Below are 25474 nucleotides of genomic sequence, written 5' to 3'. Positions count from 1 at the left end.
TCAACATTCTTTTGTTCGAATGATTCAGTTTTTTGATAATTTTTACATATAACATTGATTTCAATGACTTCTTGCGGCTGATCAAATTTAAAATAATTATCAAAGATGATTGAAGTATGTTTTATAATAATGTTTTTTTTTCTGTTGTTTAGCTTATTTCAGCAAATACTACATAAGACGAATTCTTTTTTGTTAATTTTTTTGGAAGGTATACAACTCAGTCATAAGTGAGCCTACCAAAAATAATAAAAAATTCCCTCTCCAATAAAATATCTTAACATTTTATTGGAGAGAACAACTCTGTAAAACAATTAATGAGTGATTAGCATTTGGGATGCTAAAGCTAAAACAATTTATTACTTTCTTCCCAAATAGTTTATCAGCTAACGTACAAACCGTGTTTTTATTTTCTCACATGCTTACTATACGCTCAAAAAAGATTAATTAATTACTCATTAATTAATTAGTTCGTAATAATAATAAAATTATTTTCCTTAATCTTCTCAAATGACTCCCAATTAATTAGAAATAGTTTCAATTTAAAAAAATTTTTTGTCTGTTAAATATACAGCCGTAAGTTAATGGTAGGGATTTCAAATGGTAGAATTTGTTCATAAATGCAACTTGGTAGTGTAATTAAATAAGAAAATAAGTGATAAAAAAATAACTTACCTTCAAAATTATTAAAGAGATGTAATAAATTCCATGATTGTAGTATTTTAAATTATTTTCCGGATCCATATTTCATTACTTCCTTAAAACCATAAAACACAGACAAAGGTCGACCGCAGTTTACACCCTGACGCTTCTATGTGACGTTGATCTCGGATTGGCATCGTTTAGATACTTACTTGTTTATAGACCGCTATCCGTATGAACTAACCGATCTTCAAGTGAAGATCGCATTCATGAAATACAGGTCCCGTGGCGTTAAAGAAAAATCAGTATCTAGTATACTAATTTTTCATCTTGCTATATTTACCACTTATTCGATTGATGTATATTACTAATTAATCTCTAATGATGAATAGATGATATTTTGTACTAATAATTGATCAATGAAATAAAATTTATGAAATAAAAGTTATCAGTTTTTGTAATTTTTCTGAGGCAAAAATCAGTATCTAGGATACCAATTCTTCACTTCACTAAGTATTACTTTTTTGATAGATGCATGCCATAAATCAAAAAACTTTCACTAATTAGTCGTGAATTTATGCCAAAAAGTAATAATGTTTAGGTAGTTTGTGAAATCATTAAAAGTATACTTTTGGGATTTTATTGGGTTGGCCTAAAGTTTCGGTAGGGTGTACCTAATTGGAACCCTATAGGGTATGCCTAATTGGGAAACAGTTGGGCATACCAAACTGGGACCCAATAGGGATTACCCGATTGGGATCATCTTGAGCTATGCGTTACATCCCAACGTTGGGTTCGTTATTAGGAACCCAATTGGATACCAATAGGTCTTACAACTTTTTTTCTAGTCGGGGTAGTTTTTAGGAATCTATAAAAATTAGCAAACTACTTTGCATTAAATACATTGTAATACTAATTATTGTTAATAGATTCCACTTTTTACTATTATTTATAAATTTTTTATATTTTGTTTTTCTGTGTATTGAGTAATACGACTTTCAGTTTACTTACAATTACAAGTGCTTGTATATTTAATTTATCCAAGAAATTATTTAATAGAAAATTGACTAAAAATTCGATCAAATCATTTTTGACGACAATTGACGAGAAATCATCAGTAAATTTTTCGTGATCTGACTCAACATGAAAATGATAGACATTACACGCCATTAATTTTAACTGTGTATTTGAACTTTTCGAATTCAAACTATTCGTTAGATCATTGATCTTTCTAGCTGTTCGAGCTCAAAAGTAATTGTTTTATACTAAACACTTTGTAACACACAAACGAAGGGTTGACCGTACAATATCTTACGAAGTTACCGATTGTTTGTTTTTTGTTGTCATCAAGAGAGTTTGTTACAAGTTAGATATGATTGAATTTTAAGATTGTCGCAAGGCACATTTAAATCAGTTAATCGGTCCAAGAGATAACAAACCACGAAGTAATCTACTCATACACATTCACGAGCACGATCGTCAATTTTTTACTCTCGCCCACCGGATAATAATAGAATTGTTAATTCATTATTCCGACTGACATAGAATAGTAAAAAGGTGATTATTAGTTTTAGAGTACTTGCCTCTGCCAAATCATCCGATTCACTGTCTGACTCACTACTCTCTATTAGATACATATTGATAAGAGGACATATATTTGCATCTCAGGTGTCTATGAGAAAGTAGATACGGTCCGAGTCCCAGGCTTTGTTTGCAGTGTCAACGAAAGTTTATAACTGGGAACGGAAATGCGTCGACGTTCGTTAATTTCAGTCATATTTTATTTTTAATCTACGTTCGTTTCGATACGATCAAAATGAAATGCATAGTGGTCTCAATATATATTTAGAAAATTGTATGCTTATGTTAACATCATGTAACGAAAGATTTTACCCCGACCCTTGCTGTGACACTTTTATGGCCCTTCTCCCCATCCTCGAGAATTTCACCTTTTTTATGAATGACTCCTCAAAATAATATAATAATTTCGAAATTTACAATCAACAAAAGCGATTATGACAGTGCTTTAATCAAATAAGAAACTGATGCAGGGAGCAGAAAAAAAAAGTTCATTTCATCCTTAGAGCCGAAACTGATTCGTACTAACCCACTTATTTGCATCAGTCAAATAAACTGATTTATACAATAATACCATGGATAAAATGCGTACTAATTACTATTTCTTTTGCGATGTTTTTTCCTAAATGAGAATTTCCCTCTAGCTCTTGAAACATATTTATATTAGAGTAGTCCGTTTAGAACGATTTTTCTATTCCACTCCCACTTCAACATATTGTTGTAGACATTAAAGAAAAAATTCCCTGAAAGTTTCAGCTCTTAAATTTAAATTTGAGTACTTTGAATTTAATTTTGAAGTTTTCCCATTTAAAATGCATAGAAAAGTTGGGTTTTTTTTTAAATTCGCTACAGCACAGCCGCAATTCAAGTTGTCGGATCGCCATTTGCAGCATTTTGTACACGGTGAAAATTATATATTACTTTTTACTTTCGCTGCACATTGAGTTTTACTATAGAACAGATTACCAGTTAACTATATTTACTCACTACTGGATTCTACGACAGACCATAGTAAATTAAGTTGGGAGTGAAGTTAACTATAGAACACTACAAAAACTATAATGCACCATAGTAAAATAAACTGTATCACCTTTTTCATTATTACAATAGAAATTGTAATTTTTCTTAAACTGGGTTTATTTTTAATCCGGGATTTCATTATTATTGCTAGTATATCTATTAATAATATACTATCAATATTAATTTAAACCCGGATAAAAATAAACTTGGTTTGAAAAACTGCCCCTAAGTGTAAATAATGTTGGGATCCTAGTCAAGTTGATTCACTAGTCTATAGCCTCCTATAGGTAAAGTATAATTTTATTTAAATAAATTTTGTTACTAACGTTTTATATAATAATTAAACAATTCTTTGAACATTTAAGAAGAATACATTTATTGCTGAGACAATTTTTTATATATGTCCACAAAATTTTATGCCACATTCACTCGCGTCGCTATCCATAACTCGTATGGGACTCTTTTAAAATTTGCTAGCTGCCATAGTAATTTGAGGTTAGATACATAAAAAAATCTGTCTATCGGTTGACCCTGCGGGCCAGCCCTAAAACTTCCCGCTGTTTTCGAGCTCGAAGAGCTCAAAAATACTTTTGTATGCCATTGTTTTCGAAAAAAACTGTTTTTTAGCATTTCTTTATCCCGCGATATCTCGAGAACGAATTAACCGATTTTGATGGTTGAGGCGGCAATCGACGTATTTTATTGAGTTCTAGAGCTGATAAGATTTTGAAATTGATCGGTTGAGTCACTTCAAAGATAATCGAAAAAAAAACCGTTTTTTACCATTTCTTTCTCCAACGATATCTCTCGAACACAGAAAAAAAGGAAATCTTGAAACAAGAAATAAAATGTCTTCGAAATTTTTTTCTTGAACCAAGCGAAATTTCTTACTTTATTGAAGTAAAAAAATTATTTGGATCAAGAAATTATTTCCTTCGCGGAAGACATAATTTTCTTAGTCTAAAACATAAATTCTTTAAACCAAGAAAAAACTTTCTTGGTCCCAAAAATTTGGTTTTTGGTTCGAGAAGATTTTTTTTTCAATTCAACAAATTTTTTTTTTGGCTGAAAATTGTTACGTTTTTAAGTCAAGAAAAAATATCTTGAGCTGAAACGAAAAAGTTTTTGAACCATGAAAAATAATGTTTTAAACCAAGAACAAACTTTCTTGGCCCAAGAAAGTTTGTTCTTGGTTTAAAGCATTATTTTCTCGGGCCAAGAAAGTTTGTTTTTAACTCGAGAAATTTGTTTCTTGTCTAAAGACTGTTACCTTATCGAGTCAAGAAACAATGTCTTGAGCTAAAAAAAAAAGTTTTTGTACTAAGAAAAAAAATTTTTTAAACCAAGAAGAAACTTTCTTGGGCCAAGAATTTTTTTATTTGTCGCAAACAAAAAAAAAATTTTCAGCCAAGAAATTAATTTCTTTAATTAAGCAAATAAATCTATCGAGCTAAAAAATTTTATTTTTTTTTGTTTCATTTATTTAATGAACAATTTTTTTTTTTGTTTAAATATTACAAACAATGCTGTGAAGCAAATAAATACTGTATCAGAAGCATTTATAAAGGATGGGTAAGTTTCGCAATAAGTTAAATATTTAAACAAATTGAGAAAAAACAATTATCGCTTAACCGAGGAATCGAACCCAGATCGATTCGGCGTCACGCGAGAGCTTTACCAACTAAGCCATCCCAGCCTTTGCTAGGCTACGTTCACTTTGCCCACATATACTAAACCACACTGGCTTATGGTCAGTCACATTTTTAAATCCTAAACCTAGAATTAATTTTACAAATGTTATCGCCAATAATTTAGAAAAATGTTAGTTTTGACATTTTACCAAAATACTGAACGGATTGTATGAATCGTTCATAAATGAATTTCGACATAAATATAAAAAAGTTAAAAAAAAAAAACAAATTTAATTACAAAAAAAATTGAGAAATTATTCAATATTATTGAATTACATTAATCAATTAATTTATTATAATAATATAATTTGGTTATTTAATTTTTAATTTATTTAAAATGAAAAGGTAAACTCAAAATCCATTTGCTGCGCTAGTGTGAGAAAGAGATATAGTGGGGAGTATTCATTCCTTCGGGTGCGAAGGAGGGAGCACCTATGAGTGAGAATCCAAGAGAAAACTTTCTTGGCTTGAGACTCTAGTAATCTTGGTTTGAGATTTTTCGTGTGATTGGTCAGAGAAAGTACACTATACTCAAACCAAGAGTTTAAATTTCTTGAATCAACTCCCTTTATTTTTAGTTCGAGTTCGTACCGTTTATTGTCTCAAAACATCATAGTTCTTTGATTAAGTGTATAACTTTCTCGAACTAAATATTTTTATTTCTTGGTTTAAGTAAGTAACATACTCAGGTTAAGAAAAATTATTATTAAACTAAAAACTGCAAGTTTTTAAAACAAGTAATTCTATTATTGGACCAAGTATGAAATATGTATTGGCTTAAGAATTTCTTTTCTTAATTGAAGATTTAAAATTCAAGAAATTATTTCAATTCGTTCAAGAAATTTCCGGTTTTCATTCCACTCGCTGAAAAATTTCTTGGTTGAAGAAAAATTTTCTTGAGTCAAGATTTTTTTTTTTCTGTGAACAAATCAACTGATTGTGATGGTTGAGGTCGCATTCGATGCGGCTTATAAAGTTCTAGAGCTGATCAGATTTTGAAATCGATCGTTTAACTTGTTTCTGAGAAATCAATAAAAAACTAAAAAAAAAAAAATTTTTTTTTTCGTAATTTGCCAACATTTTCGAGTCTACGTGATCAATCTGATGAAATTTCGATTTTCGCAAATCGGGGTGAAAACAATAACTTCCCGAAATTTTGAAAATCATCGATTTTCTTAGCGGGAAGTTAAAAATATAGAATTGCTGTAGGAATCTTCCGTATTTATTGTTGCATCAATTTCTTCTATCAGAATGTATTTCAATTCACTATGGGATATTGCGAAAGAAAGTAAATTCTCAAATTAAAATGTAATGAACCATCAAGTTTACTATGGTTCTGTAGTAAAAATCACTAGAAATACTAATCATTTTCAATTTTTATTTATAGCAAAATTTTATTTTTTATTTATTAATAGATGAGATTTCTAAATTTACTGGGTCATTACAAATAATCACTAGTACAATACGACTTTAGTTTTTTTCCACTGTAAATTTCTACAAAGTATCAGTATAGTTCACGGATTATATGCGCCCATAGTAAATTTACCTATAAATTTTTCACCGTGTAGGTAATCTAATACTCTTTAAAAACCTCCTTAGTAATTTTACTGAGAATCTGATTTTTTTTTCTGTATTTGTTCTGAAAATCATTTATTTAATAATAATTTAGGGTTTTAGTTAATATTGACTAAAAATAACGAAATTTACAGTAAAAATGCAAACAACGATTTTTTAGGGAAATTGATTTTCTACAAAAAAAGGTCCTCTTAGTTAAGTGGCTCAAGTTCTTCGTTCACGTGATATACGGATTTCATTAATTTTGTAAATTAAATATTTGTCAGAAATTTTTCCGAAACTTATCACATCTAATTCTTCGTATTTTCATTTGGGTTAAATTAATAAAAAGAAAATTATTTACTTATTTAAAATTAAAATTAAAAGGCATGGGGTCAAATTTTTTAGATTTTTATTCATAACTAACTATATTTAACATTGATACACTAACCATCAAACGGTAGCATACTTTATAATGAATTATTTGCATACATTGAATAATTGTAATAAAGACAAGTTACAAAAAAAATACATCAGATGTTATCGCTTTATTACTTTTTTTGATTTGGTTGAGTTCATTACTATTCAAGATGTATAATATTGATATCGATCGAAAAGAGCGTATAAACTGTACACTTAATAAATATTTTTATCTTCCCGCTAAAAAAATCGTCGATTTTCGAAAAATTCGGCAAGTTAATGTTTTCACCCCGATTTTCGAAAATCGAAATTCCATCAGATATCGACGTTTTGATGGTTTTTGCGGCAATCGAAATATTTCTTTAACCATTAACTTTTCGGTAAATTTCAGACCATTCGATCTCATAGACTCGGACTTAATTAAGAAATACGAAAAGAAAAATTTTTTTTTAGTTTTCCTGAACTTTCTCAAAAACAACTGGATCAATTGATTTCAAAATCTAATGAGCTCTAGAAATCAATAGAACGTGTCGATTGCCGCGAGAACTATATTAATCGATCAATTTGTTCGAGAGATACTGTTGAGGAAAGAAACGGTGAAAAACGATTTTTTTCAATTATCTTCGAAGTGCCTTATCCGATCGATTTCTAAATCTAGTCAGTTTTAGAACTCAATAAAACGCGTCGATTGTCACATTGAAAGTCATAATCGGTTGATTAGTTCAAAAGATATTAATGTTGAAAAATTAAAAAAATAACCATTTACCTCGTTGTTTCCCGGATAACTCAGAATAAAATGTACCAAATAGTCCAAAAATCGTACTAGCTTTTTGTCTTCATAGTTTCCTTCGATCACTACGTAATGAAATGCAACTTGTTGTTTAGTTTGAATAATATTGTCATAGAAAAATTGAAAAAAACCCTTTTTAACATTTTTCTCGGATATTTTATATACACTGTTAAAAATTTCTAGTGGAATTTTACCAAACAATTATAGGAAGTTAAAACTCAGAACTGTATGGTATTTTTGGAGTACCAGTATAATAATTTTACAATATATTTTGTAGTCTACAAGTTGGAGATATTACAACGAATTTTTTGTAATTTTACTAAACTTTTTCCGGTGATCGACTCAGTACATTTACAATATGTGTATTGTAATTACACTGAACTTTTGTGAACTATAAGTATAGTAAAATTACAATATGCGTATTGTAAATTTACTAAACTAATTACCACTAAAAGTTTTGTAAAATTACAATATGAGTATTCTAATTTTACTAAACTAATTACCAATAAAAGTTTAGTAAAATTACAATATGCGTATTGTAAATTTACTAAACTAATTACCACTAATAGTTTTGTAAAATTACAATATGAGTATTCTAATTTTACTAAACTAATTACCTATAAAAGTTTAGTAAAATTACAATATGCGTATTGTAATTTTACTACACTAATTACGAATAAAAGTTTTGTAAAATTACAACATGAATATTGTAGTTTTACTAAACTAATTACCAATAAAAGTTTTGTGAAATTACAATATGCGTATTGTAATTTTACTACGCGAGTTACCAATAAAAATTTTGTAAAATTACAATTTCTATCTTGTAAAATTGTCAAGATTATGTGTGAAAATTCTTTAGTACAGTTACAATAAATTCAATAGATATTACTAAAATTATATTGAGGGAAAGTTTAGTGAAATTACAATACGCATATAGTAAATAGCTCGAATTCTTTTTAAAAAGTGTATAGTAACATTACTATACGCATATCGAAATTTCACTAAGCTGAGAACTGAGTAAAGCTTAGCAAAATTAGTAATTAATTGTAATTTATTTATCTAAATTTTTGTCTGAATACATTTGATTTTTTTTTTAAATTTTCGAATTATATTTTATATAAAAGGTTTTAATTTTTATTAATTATTTATATAATAATTTATTTCTTTCATAAATGAAGCTACTTTCGGATAAATGACAGTATAGCTTTTCGTTTTTTTCCATCTCGCTTATTACCCTTCCCTGGTGGAGAAATTTTAAGAAACAATCTGAAAAATAAATAATAAAAATGATGCATCATTTGTATTTTACAATAAAACTTGATAAATTAATGTAATAGTATGAAACTTACTTTTGAATAGCTTCCATTGTCTTTTCTAATTTGTTTGGATAAGCAAATCCAAAGACATAGTACGATAAAAATGTAACTAAAATTCCTTCAAGGAATGAATCTACTCCAATCAGACATTGTTTTTCGAGTACTACATTGTATCGTTTGTTATCATCGTGTAATTCTTTTCCTATTAACAGAAAAAACAGCATACATACATATATAATTATGGCATTGAATTCTCTTGAAATTAGAAACTAATTTTATGATATTTATTATGTAATACCTCGGATAATTAATATCGGATTTGTTACTGGCGTCACTGCAAACAGCTCATTCTCCTCCAATTCTTTCTGAAATCGAAATTTTAAATTTGAATAATTCAACTTATTTACAACTTAAAAACAAAAAAATAGGTAACTTGCACTGACAAAATAATAAAGAAATGTTAAATCTTCTTTCATAAATCTTACAATGAAATCAAAAATCATCTCGCTATAAGTATTTTCGTTATTCGAAATGGCAAAATGTTTTTTAGCTTTTTTATCATATTACGAACGAACAGAGTGTCTGTAGACTCTATATCATTTTTTTGGTGATGTTGGTGATTAGTGACACTAACATACTTGTTGCAAAAAATTTATATAATATAATGAACAAAAAATAAATAAAAACTATCGATAAAATAGTATTAACTGATTGGTACTTTTAATGCCTAAAATAAATAAATTCATTTTATATAAAAATTTTTTTAATCTCCACAAGGAACGTAATATTAGTTTTTAAGCATAAATTGTATCGATATTAAATAATTTCATGTTACCAAATAAAGTAATTTTTAAACAACTAAAAAAGAGATTAATAAAAGGTATAAATTTTTAATAAAGTTAAGTTGAAATATGAAAAATCCGTGTTTAATACTAAATTATTTCTAAATTGAAAAGTATTATAATCTCATAGACAATTTAATTCAGAAAAGCTGATGACTCAAAAATTATTTAAATTTGTATAAAAATAGATAGCAATAATTCACATATTTTTCTTTAGCAGTGACACAAAATGCTTAGCTTTAAAGAAAGAGTTAATATAAGGTTGATGCGTATGGGATGCTTACCTTTTATAAGACCAAATTTATAATGCTTCTTTGTTGGATCTGTATCACTAGTTATTTATTTAATGAGTTTATTATACTTCACTAAAATTGTTTATAAAATGAATTACTAAAAAACTTGCACAATTAAAAATTCACTAATTTCACACTGATTATTTTTATTAATATTTATTGTTTTTTTTTATTGTAATTGTCGCTAACGTGTTCACTTTGTGCCTAAAAGAATACGTATGTTCCCCCCGGAGACGAAGGGCTATGTGTTCTAGTTGTATCGGCTAAGAGTTGTTTGTTTCTTAAATAAAACTAAGACCTTTGTCCTGGGACCTTTGACGTCACAAGTCACATGTTGGTCCCGGCTCGTGTATGAGAGAGGTTTTTATGACCAGAGAAAAAGTAAACTCGATGGTAGATCGAGAAAATTTAAAAAAAAAGAGAAAATTTTCTACAATTCTCAGTTTCCTATTATTATCACAATTTAACATAACTACGAATAATTACATAGAATTCTGAATAATTTTAATCAAATGAATTAAAAAAATTGTAACGACAATTTTTAATTTAATAGTTCTTCCGTCAAAAATGTGGTCTATGTCTTGACTGCTTTGTTTTAACATCGAAGGTTTCAAACCGTTTATTTTTTGGTCCATATATTGGTATATGAAGAAGCAAAAGAATTTGGTTGTTTTTAAACATCTACAAACACACAGTCGTATATTTTAATAACTTAGTCCCGTATATGTTTTTGAATATCTCTTAAATAACATGAAAAATAACGATACTATACATTGCTACAATTAACGCGTATATGTCGTTTCATGTATAAGATTATGATTATACATCTTTTCCGAGTTATTTTTATACATGTATATAGTCTTTATTCTTTGATACCAAATTCACTCATAAACAAATGTTTATCTGTATAGCAAACAAGAAATTTTAAATAATTAAAAATTTTTTAATTTTCTAATAATAAAAGCACGCACACAGTATGTTAAAATGTAATATTAGTAAAAACTGTAGAAATCAAGATTTAATTAATTAATAATTAAATTATGGGTAGCTGTCAATTTATTCTGCCTCAACGAATTTTATGTAGACTGTGTAAAATATCTTTTTCATTTCAATACTGATAATTGATTTGTTATGAAATTGAAGATAAATACTTTACAGTAATTTTATTATGGGTTAATTATTTATTTTAACGTTGCAGTATATCAAGTATTGTAATTGTTATAAATAAACTTTATTATTTGAAAACGTCGCTATAACATGGTAGCGTCAGAAAAATATTTAAACAATAAAAAGAGTTGGAGAAAAAAAAAAGTACAAAAAAAAAATTCTGAGGGCATGTTTGAAGCGTTCCGGTAGATCGTAAAATAAGGCAACGGTCGAAAGACTTACTTCCGATCCTTTTTTTTTAAATGAGACGTGATAAAAAAAAAAAAAGAAAACTTCGAGAAAGTATAAAAATTCATAGAGGATATGAAAATATGTATTTCAGATGCAGAACCTTAAGGTTAAAATGTAACTTGGTAATAAAAACCGAAAATTATAATTTCAACTTACAGATTGTAAGTCTAGCTTATGTCGATAATCTCATTATAATTTGAAATAATGCCAGGACACAAAAGACTAATGCTCAAAAAATTATTAAAAAAATTTTTCATCTTATAATTCATTTTGGCTCATTTTTAATTACTGTACATGTTTTCTGTTCAGTATGAATTTTGCAGTTATTGAGAATATTATTTTGTTTTTAATGTTACTAATAATTGCAGTAAACTAAATAACTAATATTCATAATAAATCCTTTTTTCCACCTCTAGTCTATCGTAAGATCAAAATTCTGATTTATTTAATGCGAAAAATTCAGAAATCAAAACTAAAATATCCATTTAATATTTCCCAATAGAATATGTAAATTTGAATAAATATTAGATTGATAGCTCAATGTTTTGATATATTTTTAAAAACCAATTTGTTATGGTAGTTTTACTTACAATTGCAGCCAGTTAAATCACAAATATTTATGATAAATTTACCGGATTTTACTTGAAATGTCCACTGTAGTGTCTTAAAATTACAATTTGTATTAGATCAATACAAAAAAAACGTAAAATCACAATAACGATTTTTTATTTCTTAATGAAATATGTAAATTTGAATAATTTTTTGCAAAAATTAAAAAATTTTGTTGTAATTTCAAAAACAAATCTTTTATTGTAATTTTACCAATAATAACAGTAAATTAAATCTTAAATATTTATGACAAATTTACCGTATTTGACTTGAAATGTACACTTTAGTGTCTTGAAATTACAATTTGTATTAGATCAATTCAAAAGAAATGTAAATTTACAATATCGATTTTTTATTTCCGAATGAAATTTGTAAATTTAAATAATTTTATTGTAAAAATTAAAAACTTTTATTGTAATTTCAAAAACAAATCTTATGTTGTAGTTTTACCAATAATAACAGTAAAGTAAATCACAAATATTTATGATAAATTTACCATCTCATAGTTGAAATGTACACTATAGTATCGTAAAATTACAATTTGTACGAGATAAATGTAAAGGAAATGGAAAATTACAATATCCATCTCTTATTTCCTTAGAAAATAAGTAAATTTAAATTGGTGTTTGGTAAATATTCAAGAATTTAGTAGTAATTTGAAAATCAAATTTTTGTCCCTAATTTTACTAACAATTATAGTAAATTTAATTACATGAATTTATAATAAATTTACCATATCGATGTTAAAATTTTAACTATAATATTGTAAAATTACTATACGTATCTGATTCATACAAAAATAATGTAAAATAACAATTTTTTTTTGTGATTGTACAATTTGAATATCATTTTTACAGAAAGACATTGTAATTTTACAAATATTGTTTACTGTTTAGTTTTACAATACGCTAATTTGTAAATTTCCATAACATATGTTTGGTAAACATATTGGAAATTTACTATTTTTTTTAACAGTGTATTAACGCTCTGATCTGAGTCAAAACTCATTTTAAACTTTATTTGGGTCACCCTCATTGATTTCGGCCATTCAGGCCGAATGTATTCAACATTTATTTTATTCAACATAATCGTGAATTAAAATTGAAGAAACGCTTGTTCATTAATTATTTTCGATTTTTATATTTTCAAACTTAAATATATAACGTAACTTGTTTAAGCATAAAAATTTTATAAGAAACAATTGCATCCAAAAGTGTTTTGAGCTCGAAAATGTATTCACAACAATGTTTTCGAGCTCAAAAAGCTCGAAAACAGTGGGAAGTTTTGGGGCTGGCTCGCAGGGCCAACCGTTGCCCAGATTTTTTCTCTATTTGTTCTAGCACTATTTTTTTGTTCCTATGTATAGATTATCAACTTCTGTATTACTTATTAGTATTTGTCACGGAGTTGCTACAAATCACACACATTAACTTACGTCATGCTTTTGGAATGTTGGGGTCATTGGTGAGTAAAGTGTGTTAAGTTCCAAGTGAGACGATATGACAATAAAAAATTTTTGAACGTATAAAAATATATGCGTATTTTGTAAAATAGTTTTATTACACAAACTGTACTCAAACGAATTTTTAGTTCACATATGAAGAATAAATTAAAGTTTTACACTACACGGAGAGAATATTCGTTTAGAATTACAGAGATTCTTCGTTTCTTTAAGAAAGGTTATGGAAATAAATATTGTTATATATTAAAGAAATGACAATAAACCCATTTATCGATAATACTTGATGATAGGATGAAAAATTCCACTCGGTCAATTTATTTTTCACCCAGGAATCCATAATGATTATTTTTAATTCCAATTATGTAAATAATCTGTTTAACGCTCTTAAGAACGATGTAGAGGTTAAAGGTATAATATAAACTCGGGGAAAAAAGATGCAAAATACGCGCTGAGTCTTACGCGGGAACTTTTTTTACTATACTCTCTGGACTTGCTATAGTATCGTACGGAAAATATAAGTCACTCACTTAAACAGAGTATTGCGATAATACTTAAACTTTTTTATATCATATTCGCAATACCAATTCATTAAAAAAGTGTATACCAATAGGACTTAAACTTTTTTTTCAGTGTACTAATAATTTGGAAATACTGAATTTACTAAATTAACATAAATATATGCACACTTAGAAAAAATTTCTCTTTGGACAATTAAATTGGTTTTTTTAAATCCTGTTAAACTAAAATTTATTTGGGACAACTAAATTTTATTACGTCAATATAATCTATTTTATCATTTTTAACAAATGAATCAATAGACTCTATTTGGTTGACATTAATATTTCTCTCTCTAAGATAATAAAATCATTTAGTAAAGTTAAGAAAATATTTATTTAATGGACAACTAAACTATTTTGCCAACAAATCTAAATATTTAAAGCAAAATATTATTATGTTAACTCTAATAAATATTACTTAGACACAAAAAAATATATTCATTTAGAATTAATACATATATATTTGTTCGAGGTTGATAAATATATATTTGAATCAAATGATCATTGATTTAAAAGTTATGATGCTAGGCAGCAGCAGCGCGAGTAGTTCGGTGCTTGGCACTAGATCGCGCCCACCATTTGTGGTGTCCCTGGTAAGATACTTATTTCAGAGTTATTATATTCCCTTTTTGATAGTAATATAGGAGTATACTGTATTACACTATGACATTAGTGTTTAATATTAATGTTTTTCCTGAACAATTTTTGTCATAGTACGAAAAAAAAAGTACGTGTCAAGGAACGAAATTGTTTTTCTAAATATGCATTTATTTAACTCTAAAATAAATATTCTGTCATTTTAAAATAATATTCAATTATTATTAATAGATCATTCTCTAAAGAACACTCATATATTTCATTATGACTACTTTTTAAATTCTACAGGTAATCAATTTGATTTTATGCTTTCTACTAAACGCGTAATTATTTTTACTAAATATTTTATAGTTTCTGATAATTTGTTTCGTTGATGGATTATAAAATATTTAGTTAAAACAACCAAATATATGATTGGCAATGGGCAATCAAATTATTTTATTGTCATAACTAAAATTTAGTTGACAGGAGAAAATATTTTTCTCAGTGCAAGAAATTAATATAAATTAATTAAATAAATCAATAACTATTAATTTAAGAAATTTATGGTAATCAATTTACTAAATTAATATAATCAAACTACAAATTTTTAATTGAATTATTTATTTATTTTTTATTACAAAATTAACTATTTTTAATAAAGGTAATTAAATACTTCAAGCAATTGAAATAGTTTTAAATTTTAATAATAACCATTTTTTTTTCTCTTATAGCTTAGTATTCTCACTAATTAATTATTATCATTAATTAATTTGATATAATTCAATTAATTATTCCTTATTAAAAAATTAACAATAAAAGTAATAAATTCTTTTCAATTATTTAAAAAGTTTTAAATTTAAATGACAACTATTCTCTTTTTACTTATAGCTACTACTTACACAGTAAAAAATATTGTGTAAAATCAACACAGTTTGTGTGTTAAAAACGGTTGACACAAAATTTGTGTTGAAATTTCGACACAAACTTTGTGTAACCCCTTTTTAACACAAAGATAATGTTGAAATATCGCCACAAGAGGGCGCAAAGTATTCCAGAGTAACACACAAAATGTGTTAATAAAGAGTGTATAACACATTTTTTATGTTAAAAAAAAAGTGACACAAACTTTGTGTTAGTTTAACACACTACGATTTTTAACACAAACCGTTTTCGACACAAATACACATTATTTTTTACTGTGTATAATTATCACTTATTAATTATCACCTTCAATTAATTAAATTTTCTATTATCTATGGGATGACTATAGCAATGTTTATTATCGAATTTGAGGTTATGCAGTGTATCATGTAAACATAACTACACATTAACGTAGACAGGGAATATAAGCGTACACAGAAAAAAAAGTTAACTTGATTCAAGTAAGATATTCTTGGACCAAGAATACTAGTTTGAAGAATGCCATTTTTAGGTAGATTTTTTAAAAATCTAACTATTGTATGTGTCCTCATGGTCGATTTTCCAAGGAATTTTTTCATAACCTACACGGAAAGAATATTCGTATGAATATTGCCATGTCGTTTATTCTAAAAATAACTCTAAATCGAGTAATCTTGGGCCATTACGACTTTTTACTTTTGAATTACGAAATTTTACTCTTTCAGTGAGTAAAAATCAATCAGATTAATTTTTACTCACAATTAGGAGTAAAAATTACCCCTAGCGGCTGTCTAAATAAATTCTCTTAAATTCAATTCTTGCTTGTAAGGTATTATAAAAAGTTGATGATTCATTTTATAAAATTTATATTGAATTAAAATAAAAATTACAATTAATAGGTTGAAATTTCTATGAAAAATCTAAAACCATCTAATTGTATTAGAATATGACTTAAAATAAATACAATATGATTCAATTCTCCTCTTTATTGAATAGAATTTTTCTCGATGTTTATTAAAACTTTGTACAAAGTTTCGTCAGTTTCCTGACTTCTTCAAGTACTCATTTATAAAAACATCGAATTGTTAAATCCATGAGTTATAAAGCAAGCAATTAATACGACTGTTACTAATAATATTTAGTTTATTCATTATACATATTGTGAAATTATACTTGAAAATATTAACTAATAATATTGTTAATTTATTAAATTATTAAAAATTCAATTGCTAGTGTCAAAAAAAAAACTATTATAACATAAACTTATTCGCGTCTAACCATTCTAGATCATCGTTTGTACCTATAAATATTATTAGTAACAGTCGTATCAATTTCCTAATTTATAACTCATGGATTTAACAATTCGATGTTTTTATAAATGAGTACTTGAGGAAGTCAGGAAACTGACGAAACGTTGTACAAAGTTTTAATAAACATCGGGAAAAATTCTATTCAATAAAGAGGAGAATTAAATCATATTGTATAAAAAATGGATAAAAACCTTAATAATATTAAAATAAATATTTTGAAGAAGAAAAAAAAAATTACTCGTATAGTGTTGAAAAAGAAAAGATAATAAATTTTTTTTATTTTTAAAATAAATATTAAGTTATAGAGAGATAAAGAGATCGTCTTCTTTTCCAAGCATACGTTTGTGTGCGTAACATGTAAGTTGTCGCGAGCGAAATAAAAGAAATTGAATCGAAGTCGATATTAACCGAAGATTAACGAAGACTACTGAAATATTACTCGGCAGTTGAGAGTACAAAATACTTCAATGGATTCGAAATTTTGTTCGAAGTTCAAGTAATTTTTCGTCATAACATCAATAGGTTTAAAGAAATACTACTCTCTTAAAATGAATCAGTGAAAAGTGCTGCAAATCAGTGAATATTCACTGCATAAACAGTCCCAAGTATACCACGGATTGATTAAGTGGTATACTTGAGACTGTTTATGCAGTGAATATTCACTGATTTGCAGCACTTTTCACTGATTCATTTTAAGAGAGTATATTGGGGAGTAAAAATTAATACACGTAGAATACAAATTGGTAGATTCAGATAAAATATTCATAATAACCGATTAAATATGGGATCCCAACAGCGTCTAAAATCATATAATTATACCAATTTATCTGCTGTTAAAAATTACTCACTAGTAGAGTAAAATATAGTGTAGTGATATTAAAATTTTAACGAAAAATATTAAAAGTTGCAATAAAAAATACTAATTTTTTGGAATGGCCCAGGATTACTCGAAATTGCAGAGTGATTTTCATCAAAAAATTCTTTCCGTGTACTTAAACCAAAAATTAAAAATTCTTAAAACAATAATACGTCATTTTGAGTTGAAGACAAGTGGTCTTGCTTGAAGAATTCTATTGAAGATAATATAGTTTTGGGTCAAAACACGAAAGTTATTCATCGAAGATATAAAATCGTTAGAGCCAAGAAAATCTAAATCAAGACAAGAATTTCTTGAAACAAGATAATTGGCTCTTTTCAGAAATAAATTCTTGGATCAAATAATTTTTTTACTTCAATAAAGTAAGAAATTTCGCTTGGTTTAAGAATAGTATATTGTACAACTAGTGCGGTAAGTTGTCGACTGCCCACGAGAGCAAAGTTGAGCGCACGAACGAAGTGAGCAATACCGCACAAATTGAAGATACTTTTTTTTATTATTAATGCGATACGAGTACTATTTTAATGCTCGCTGTTTTGTTCCCCAAGTAGCTTTTTGTTGATTCAACTGTTACCGCGACATTTTTGTGGATTATACGATAATCTGCATTCGGCAAGTAAATTTGAGTGCGACAAGTAAACTTACCGCAGGTAATCGTATAACGCACACAAATGACGTGGAAACAGTTGAATGGGCAAACAGCTATTTGGCGAACAAAAGAGCGTGCGCTAAGATAGCACTTATATCGCATGAATGATAAAAAAAAATTTCGAAGACATTTTATTTCTTGGTTCAAGATTTCATTTTTTTCTGTGTAGTTAAAAAATGCATGATGTAACAGATTTAAAAATAAAAATCTACATTTATTTAATAACAAAAATTTGATTTTTGTACTCAAAATCTATACCATTACATACTTCCTATCAGAACTATCATTTCGAATTTTTGTTATTGGTCGTGGCTCAATGATATTATCTTGTGATATCGGACAAAAATATACGATCTCAATTAATAATCATACAAAAACTTATCTAGAATATTAAGATTTTATCAAATACTTCAGTTACAAATACGTTAGATATAAATAGATAAAATTGAGGGCAATTATATAAAAATAAATTCACAAATGATAATATATTTATGCATACATATTTCTTCGTTGAAATTTGGATCTAATCCAGATCGACCAATTATCTCATGTTTTAAAGAGTCTTTTTTATTAATCTCGAATACACATTTAAGTTGGATCATCGTTCATAGAAATGCGAGAAAATTTTTACACATAACGTTGTGTAACTAGACATCTTGAAAAGAAAATTATCTTTGCATGCACATCACAAGCACTTTATAAAGAAGCCAAAATATTCAATCACAAATATGCAAATATCCAAGAAACAAAAAATTTATAGATTAATTATTTAAACTTTTATACTGCCTTTTATGACAACACAAACCCGTAAAAAAAATCGGTCTATCGGTTGACCCTGCGGGCCAGCCCCAAAACTTCCCGCTATTTTCAAGCTCCTTCAGCTTTCTTTTTAATTTAAAAATACAGAAAGAAAAAAAAAAAAATTCTTAACAAAAATATTTTTCTTTCGAAATTTATACGGAAAACATGTAAGATCTCAAAAATCTTTTTAAAACACCTTACTGATTATACATAGTATATAGATTCAGTGTATAAACATGTACACGTAATAAAATCCGGAAATTATCTTTACGTTAAGTTTTTCATTTCACTATTGTTCCAAGCTTCATAACTTTTTTTCTGTGAGTTGTACGAAGAAAACACTGATGGGCATAATTAGCGATTCTTTGGTTTCCAATGATTTCTTTAATGTCAAAAATTTTTTTTTAGCGACAAACTTCATTTTTTTAATCAAAAACTGTAATTCTTGAAAAAAATTTTTTCAAAAAAAATTTTTTTTTTTTTCAAGAAAATTGATTTTTTCAAATTTTTTTTTTTCGATATGTTTTTCCCATGTTATTTGAACGGGATATAATGAAGAAAAAAAAAATAGTCGATTTTTTCGAATCAGTCTATTATATACATATATAAGTATCAGTCGTCATCCATGACTATAGTAGTTATCATAAGGAAAAAAAGGACCAGCATAACAAGGAGTAGTTTAGCTGCTCGTACAATAACTACCTAAGATTACATACAGCCTTTGTATTCTATTTTTTGTTTATTTATTGCAGTGTCCAGCCCCTGTAGAGACTATTAACACTTTTGCCTTTAATCACAACTGCTGCACTTTCTCCTACTTCTTGCCTCTATCGTGCGGTTGTGGACCGACTTGTGCCTACTGTACTGCATCATTACGTGTTGCCCTATACCCAACCTTTGTTGTGGGAGTATAGCGGCAAGGGGAAACCACAGAGAAAACCCATTGCCAATACAGTCGGATGAGGCGAAGTTCCAGCGATCGATAAAATTCTCATTATACCGATCATTGGATCTTCAACCCGCGTCTAGCGCACAGACCTCCACTCAAGCTCAATGCGTGGCAAAGCGGTCACCCAGTCAAGTAGCAACCATGCTCGATGCTGCTTAACTTTGGTGATCGCCCAAGCCACACGCAAACCGAACGGCTGCCTCTGCCCCTCTTTGTATTCTATTTTTCAAATAAAAAATTGATGGTTTATTCAATTAGTATCTTTGTTATTAATCAACTTCTTCTAAACCTAATTCCTGACTTAGTAAACTAATATTAAGCAGCGAAATTTTTATTGCATTCAATACGTACTCGTGATATTGATAAATACGAGTAATCAATTTAATTTCAAATTTTATGGTAAGAAGTAATTTTGAGTTAAATGTTACAACGTTTCGAGGTCTCAGAACCCTTGTGGGAAAAAGTTTTTACGACGGGGCCTGTCTTGGCAGAATATAGGGCTGCTGAAAATCGGTTTGTCAGTCTTGACCCAAGAGCCAAACAATCTTTGACTACCGAGCCTCGGTTGACCAGTCTTAGCCCAAGAGTTTGCCAAGCTTCGACTAGAAAAAAAAAAATTAGTGTGACGGGACTGAAGTCCACCTCCGTTTCACAGGAGGCCGTTTCCTCGCCCTTTTGGGTATCCACGCGCTGCATGCCCCTACTTTCTCTCCAGACGACACTCTTAATTGAAAAATATGATCAAGTGACTAAGGGTGGACATTAATCGAAGGTATGATCAAAAATCTTGATTGCGCGTGGTACTTAACCACAGCCACTCGGGTCTACACCTGTGCGGACCACACACTCTGGACATCTCAGGAAATAAAGAGACTCTAGTCAAAGAGGGCTTGGAGAGGCCCACCGTTGCACCAGTTCCCTGTACTGGTAAACAGGTTGCATCGAGACAAAATAGAAAGACGCAACCTCGCCTTAGTTGCAAATTATGCAGTAATATTTACAGTTTGAAAATGTAAATCGATCACAATGAAATGTAAAATAATTATTACTTTTTGCTCACAGAAAATTTGTTTCTTTAAAAATCATTTATTCCTCTTTAAAACTGTAAAAATTACAGTTTAGCCGTTGTGTAAAAATTAAAGTATCAAACTAGAAAATTTGTTGATTGGTTCGAGAAGATTTACAGTGTGGGCATTCGATTATGAATCTTAATGTAGAAAATGGAACTATTACATCTCACACTGTAATTTTTAAAATTTCTATACCAAATATCATCAATGCCTTAGCAATCATGAACTTTTACTATTTAAAATGTAAAAATAGTAAAACTACATTTTAAAATATCGTTGAAGCTGTAAAAATTTGAACTTCATCGGTAGGGTGCGTTCGAAAATATTTAAAAAATGTTTTATTTGGATAACTTTTAATTTGCTCGATGGATTGATTCCAAAATCTAATCAGCTCTAAAACTTTATAAGCCGCGTCGAATGCCACCTCAACCATCAAAATCGGTTTATTCGTTCAAGAGAAACCGTTGTCGAAAGAATTAAAAAAAAAATTTTTTTTTTATTTTTTTTGAAATATCTCAAAAATGACTGAATAAATCAATTTCAAAATTTGATCGGCTTTAGAACTTGATAAAACACGCCGATTTCCGCCTCAACCATCAAAATCGGTTCATTCGTTCGCGAGATATCGTGGGAGAAAGAAATGCTAAAAAATGGTTTTTTACAAAACAATGCCATACAAAAGTATTTGCGAGCTCAACGAGCTCGAAAACAGCGGGTAGTTTTGGGGCTGGCCCGCAGAGTTAACCGATAGACCGATTTTTTTTGTTATGTTTAAGGATTTTGTGCTTCTTATATCTATCTCATTTTATCTATCCTAAAACTTATCACAATGGACAATAATTATCGTGATGATATCTTCGGCAATACGAACCAAGCGTATCTATTTTCTCAATTGAAATTAATTATCAAGGGTGATGTTGAATCGCGTCATTGGGTTACTTACAAGGGTGATAAATATATTCGTTCTGGCGTTATTACAATTAATACTATGGAAAAATCTAATTTTTTTTTAATACAAGAGATTTTACTTAATAAAAATACTAATGAAATATTATCTATAACAAATAAAATTGATTCTCAGTTTTATGTCCATTTTCAGGCTTATGAAATATGTGAGAATTATTCAAATCTTTGGCAGATAATTAATCTGAGTGAAACAGATGGTACTTGCTCGCTGTCATCTCAATCAAATGGCAAAAAATACATTTGCCAAAAAACATAAATTTAAATCATTTGTATATATTATAAGTTTCTTCTTTATTTAAATACTACGATATTGTATCATGTGATTGCATTTGTAAGTTGTGATAATTAATAATAAAAAATAGGAACATTAAAACCTGTACTTTTTCATTTTTTAAACTATTTTACTTAAATTAAATTAATATTTAATCTTTATCATTTATTTGTCTTCTAATGAAAATTTTAATTTGTTTTAGTTTTCCTTCTGTTTATTATATTTTACTAGTAGTACTACAGTATGAGTATTAATTAAATAAATAAAGAAAATTAAATACTTATTAAATTTAGGAAAATAAAATTTTTAAATTTACCATTGATAAGTGACAAATTAATATTTATGCAACGTTAATTCAATTTAAAAAATCACATTTACTTTAATTGAGCTGTGAAATTTATGTATTTTACTATTAAAATTGCTGAATGAATAGCATTAATTTTTAAAAATAACTGAAAATTTACATGTTGAAACTTTAAAATTTACATTTCGTAGTGGGTTCTACCACTATTCAAACTAGATTATTGAAAAGAATAACCACAAATATTACTAACTGAAAATGTAAAATTTACAGTTTATAGTGGCAATAACGTTATTTCGAGAAACAAGTTTTAAAAATTTTAACTGAGAAAAACTGTAAATTTTAAAGCATATATATTAATACATTTTCAAACTGTAATATTTCATACTTAAAATGTAAAACTTGCTGCGCAGCGCCAAACTGTAACTTTTGCAGTTTCGTTTATGAAGCGCTGCGTTACTATTTGAAAATGTAATAAATGCTCGCTCAAACAGCAATTATTCCTGTTTTCTTTTTTCCGTATACAGAGCAACTCGCCAAAGTTCGACTATGAAGCTTCGGGTCACCAGTCTTGGCTCAAGAGTTTACCAATCTTAACTACCAACCTTCGGTTTACCTGCAGTCTTGGTGCAAGACTTAATATTCAAATAAATTTGTTCAAGTTCGCTAAAAAAATTTCAGATTGCAAGCATGCTATAAATAGCTTTTTATTTAGAAAACTTTCTATTTAAATATAATAATTTCATTTTCATTCAAGTTCAAATAACTTCAAGTAGTAGGTATTATGATTTTAGATTATTACACGACTCATGATGCGAAGCATAAGAGTGTGCTTTACGATCGAAAAATTTTAAATTTCACATATCTTATGATTATAAGATAGCTTGATAACAAATGGTACTTTAAAACCTCTGGCTTCTTTGTATAGCCTATAGACTGTAATCGCCTAGTGAACAAGACACTTGTCTAGCAGCCATGAAGGACCATATTCGAGACCCAGCAAATGCAAAGGAAATTATTTCCATCGGTCTACTCGATTTCTCTATATCCAAATTCATCTCTATATGTTACTATGACGCACATGTTTACCGATATAAGTTTTTTTTAATTTGTTCTTAGTAAGTATAGATGCTTAATTATTTAGCTACAGTCTTGGCACAATGGGATGTCATTTAAACAAATTTACCAATCTAGATCAGTCTTGGAACATTTTATTAAGTTGATTGGAAGTTGATTTCGGTCCGATTTTCGAAAACCGAGTTTTGAACAGATTTTGACGTTTTTAGGTCCTAGGAAGCTATCCTGACTATTTACACATGTACGTAAGCACGTACATACACACATACACGGAGAAAAATGGAGACAAAATATATACGAATTTTTATTGAGCTGTCGATCAAACTTGAAACAGGAAGTTGAAGCGCCAAAAAATTATCATGCTACTCTACAAAAAATATTATACACATAAAACTAATTTATATACTGTAATAAATATTATTTATCTAAATAAGGAATTGTAGTAAAAAATAAAAAATTTCTAGAGGCTCACAATAATAATTATAGTGCAGGATAATAATTTTCTGAAGACTCAACTTATTGCTCCAAGTTTGGTCGACAGCATAATAAAAATTCGTATATTTTTTGTCTCCATTTTTCTCCGTGTATGAGTTTGTGTATGTACGTACTTACGTGAGTACGTATGTAAATACCCTATAACTTTTTAACGGGTGAACCGATTTAGATCTTTTAGACGGAATTTGAAGCGGCTGTTTAATTCCTAGGTGCTGTAAGAAATTGGACTTGCTCGGTAACATGCGCTTCGAGTTATTCCAAAATGAAATTTTTTGAAAAATGTTTTTTTTTTTTATAACTTTTAGTATACTTGATGGATTGATTCCAAAATCTAACCAGCTCTAATACTTTATAAGCCACGTCGAATGCTGCTTAACCATCAAAATCGGATTAATTGCTTAAGAGATATCTTTGTCGAAAGAATTTCAAAAATAGTATATAACACACCAAGGGAAGAAAGTAGGACATTCCAGCCCGTGTGTAGGATAGTCTACTCGAGCTAAAGGCGAGGGTGGCAAACACGGATTGGGAAGTCCTACCTTTCTCCGTGGTGCGTATGCAATTTTTCACCAGATTTGTACCTGAAAGTTTAAATTTCTGCTTCTGTTGGTGGAAAGAATGGAGCATACGCTAATGTTTATCATTTGTTTTCTCATAAAAGAAAAGAACGATTTTCTTCCCTCAAAACAGAGTAGGAATTTAAACTTCCGGTACAGGTATGGTGAAAAGTGTTTTTATCTAATAAACTCAAAACTTACAAAACTGATTGATTGTAATAATGTTTTAGCGTCAAAGGCTGAAAAATTGCGTCGAAAGCCGCCTCAAACATCAAAATCGGTTAATTAATTCGAAAGATATCGACGATGAAAAATTAAAAAAATAATAATTTACTTTTTTTCAAATAACGCATATTGTAATTCCTCATATGTACCAAAACTCATACTGGCCCTTTAGCTTCATAGTGTTTGATAATAGCTACATAAATTATTGCAATCGGTTCGTTATTTTAAATAATATCATCATCAAAATTTTTGAAAAATCACTGTTTCTAACATTTTTT

The 25474-nt window shown here is 28.2% G+C and overlaps 1 protein-coding gene and 1 long non-coding RNA gene across 7 annotated transcripts in view; both read right to left on the bottom strand.

Moving 5' to 3' along the window:
- Positions 1-25474, bottom strand: part of LOC130670928 (protein kibra) — a 75233-nt gene that overhangs the window by 46542 nt on the left and 3217 nt on the right. The gene's annotated exons all lie outside the window — the stretch shown is intronic.
- LOC130670939 (uncharacterized) lies at positions 8768-14231 on the bottom strand. Of its 2 annotated transcripts, XR_008990458.1 has the most exons (5): positions 13586-14231; positions 10135-10347; positions 9307-9373; positions 9042-9210; positions 8768-8958 (listed from the first exon to the last, which is right to left on the bottom strand). It is a non-coding gene; the product is annotated as an uncharacterized LOC130670939 (long non-coding RNA). The 2 variants fall into 2 exon arrangements; XR_008990457.1 differs by lacking the exon at positions 13586-14231 and having other exon boundaries at positions 10135-11531.

The sequence above is a fragment of the Microplitis mediator genome, chromosome 7, assembly GCF_029852145.1.
Source record: "Microplitis mediator isolate UGA2020A chromosome 7, iyMicMedi2.1, whole genome shotgun sequence".
NCBI lineage: Eukaryota > Metazoa > Arthropoda > Insecta > Hymenoptera > Braconidae > Microplitis > Microplitis mediator.
Note: the sequence above shows the minus strand (reverse complement) of the source record. Positions and strands in the feature narration are given on the sequence as shown.